Source organism: Pinus tabuliformis, chromosome 2_2 (genome assembly GCF_031772625.1).
Source record: "Pinus tabuliformis cultivar Carrire ecotype Pingquan chromosome 2_2, CPIR1, whole genome shotgun sequence".
Lineage (NCBI taxonomy): Eukaryota > Viridiplantae > Streptophyta > Pinopsida > Pinales > Pinaceae > Pinus > Pinus tabuliformis.
In genome coordinates, this window is record NC_142300.1 from 992,425,879 (window position 1) to 992,428,772 (window position 2,894).

A 2,894-nucleotide genomic window follows, 5' to 3' on the forward strand; every position below is an offset into this window, starting at 1 on the left:
TTTGCGTTTTTGTGTGTGTTTGACACCGTTCTTTGTTTGCAGGCCGAGAAGAGGTAATGGTCGCGGAGTCGAATCCGTCGGGGTTTGTGCGCGGTGGAGGGATAGACTTGAATCGCATTCTCCTGATCAATGAGTCCAACTATCTGAGTATTCTTCAGTTCTCCAGGCCGATGCCTTGCTAACGGTTGACACTGGTTCCGTGGTAGTGAAGCGAGAGTAAGGAAGAATTTTTGAGTTGGAGGCAGAGAGGGATCGAACGTGCAACGTGAGTTCGAGGACCAACGACGAGGAGAAGTGAGGTTCTATGAAGAAAAAGCTCAGTCTGCACTCCAGGAGGAAAGTTTTTGGAGCACAACACTCTGAATCCGGTAATGCATTGTTTAATCTTTAATCACAATGATCTTTTATCGTTTCATTTCTTTTTGAACTCTTAGCGGTTCATGGATTTAAGATTACACGCTGATCTAGTTTTTTAAATCGGGATATTAGCAGAAACAAAAGAATGGCCTGGTCAAGGATTTGAATTTGCAACGTCGGCGTACGGAGGTCTGGAATCCGCTCCTTTGGTATCCCGGAACAAAGAAGAAAATGTTCAGGCGTTGCACGATCTGCAGTATAAATTTTCCAATTCTTGATTTCGTTAAGAGTCGATATTCGTTGCAAGCATGTCTCTCGTTCCTCGCTTCTTTGGCAGGAGATCCAGTGTTTTCGATCCCTTCTCTCTCGATTTATGGGATCCTTTTGAAGGAGGGGCTTCTGCCTTTTCCAGGGATATTGGGCATCCTGCAAGGGATGAGGCAACAGCCATAGCCAACACTCAGATTGACTGGAAGGAAACTTCCGACGCTCACATCTTCAAAGCCGATCTTCCCGGTATTAATTTAATCATGTCTTTTAAAGAGTTGATGTTTCTTTTGTTTTTGAGGGCGGAATTTTCATTTAGTTTTCTTTCTTGACAGGTTTGAAGAAATAGGAGGTAAAAATTGAGGTGGAAGACTGCCGAGTTATGCATATAAGTGGCGAGCGCAAGAAAGAAGTGGCACCGCATTGAGTGCTCTCACAGGAAATTTCTTCGGCGTTTCCGTCTGCCGGAAAATGCCAAGGTGGAGGAGGTGAAGGCGACAATAGAAAATGGAGTGCTCATTGTTACGGTCCCCAAATAGCCTCACCCTAAACCTCAGGTTAAAGCCATCGAAATCTCTGGTTAACCGAAAGGAAATTTAGTGGGGATTTGGCGTCTTGGGTCTTCCAACTTTACGCCTGCTACAGTCATCATGTCGTCTTCGGTTTTGATAAGGGTTTGATTTTTTTCAGATAATAGGGACTTCCATGCGTTTGTAAGGGTCTTGATTCGGTGTGGGTGAGGGTTTGGTTTTTTCAATTAGATGTGTTTGTGAGGGTTTGGATTTATGAAAATAGGTATTTTCAATTAGATGCGTTTGTGAGGATCTGGATTTAAGAAAACAGGTATTTCCAATTAGATGGGTTTGTGAGGGTCTGGATTTAAGAAAACATAGCGAGTCGATGAAATTCCCGGTTCGTTGAAAATTGTTTGAGCAAGTTTTGTTGCCTATAAATGTGCCTTCATTTTCATAAAGTTGAAAGAAATATTATAAATTAACGTTTTTATCCTAAATGCCGAACACAGCTTCTGCTTCTGGGGGATGTCCGAGTCTTAAAATTCCTTCCTTTAAAAATTGATTCAACCTGAGAATATGATTCAAATAACAACGGGCTGAATATAATATAAGATGTTGATTTAAAGTAATGATGATTTAAATTTTATTTTATTTTTATTAAAACATTAAAAATAATAATGATAATAAAGTAGGAAATGAATTAAATGGATCACTAAACCACGGGTTTGATTTAATTAAAATCATGTTTTTGTTTGCATTGAGTTTTATTTTTTTCCTGGTATGAAAATATATTATATATACTTTCACTGTGTACTGATTTGATTTATTTAATTAAAATCAAAATATATTTCATTCGAATGAGGTTTATATATATATATATATATATTTAATAAAAATATAATAAATCAATTATGTATTTTCGTTACGATTTAGTTTTGAAAATAATATAAAAAATGGTTTAAGATACTATTTAAATTTGAAAATTATATAAAAAAATTGCTTAAATTATTATTTAGTTTTAAGACATTCCTATTGAATGTTTAAGAGATCTCATGCAAGCTTGAGGAATTTAGTAAAAACTTTTGGAAACTTAATGACATTCATACTTATTATATAAAATTTACTTTTGGAAACTTAATGACATTTGTACTTATTATATAAAATTTTATGAATCTTATTGAATGTTTAAGAAATTTAAAATTTTGTGAATCTTATTGAATGTTTGAGGATTTTGGTAAAAAAATTTGGAGACTTAATGACATTGATACTTATTATATAAAATTTTATGAAAAGTTTTGAGGCATTAGTACTAACATTGAATGGATGTAGTAAAAATTGAATTCCAAAGCTGGGTTTGTTTTTTAGTTGATTATGTTGGTTAATCTTCCAATTAGTAGTAGTTAGTGATGGTGTGAGGTTGTTGTTATTTTATTCATTTGTCTTCTTATTCTATGTTTTGCTATTCCATTTTTTTGTTTTTATTTCAAAAGCAATTGTGATTGGTAACTTTATTGTTGTTGCTATGATGTTTTGATTAAGCACAATTCAATTATGCTTGGTCCTAATCTTGTATGGTCAAGTAGAAAGAAAACAAATATTGTACGGTCAAATACAAAGAAAACAAACCAAGGATGGTGGTCTTTCACGCTTAGTACATGTATGACTAGAACATCTCAGACCATCGCAATCGTAATCGCAGTCAGCCCTTTATGCACGCTTAATAATATTGAATTTATATATAAATCCTTTGTATCT

General features: G+C 34.9%; 1 pseudogene; it reads left to right on the top strand.

Annotated features, from left to right (window-relative positions):
* Positions 1-497: 497 nt before the first annotated feature.
* On the top strand, positions 498-1,208 carry LOC149196663 (18.1 kDa class I heat shock protein-like; annotated as a pseudogene).
* The last annotated feature ends 1,686 nt before the right edge of the window (positions 1,209-2,894 follow it).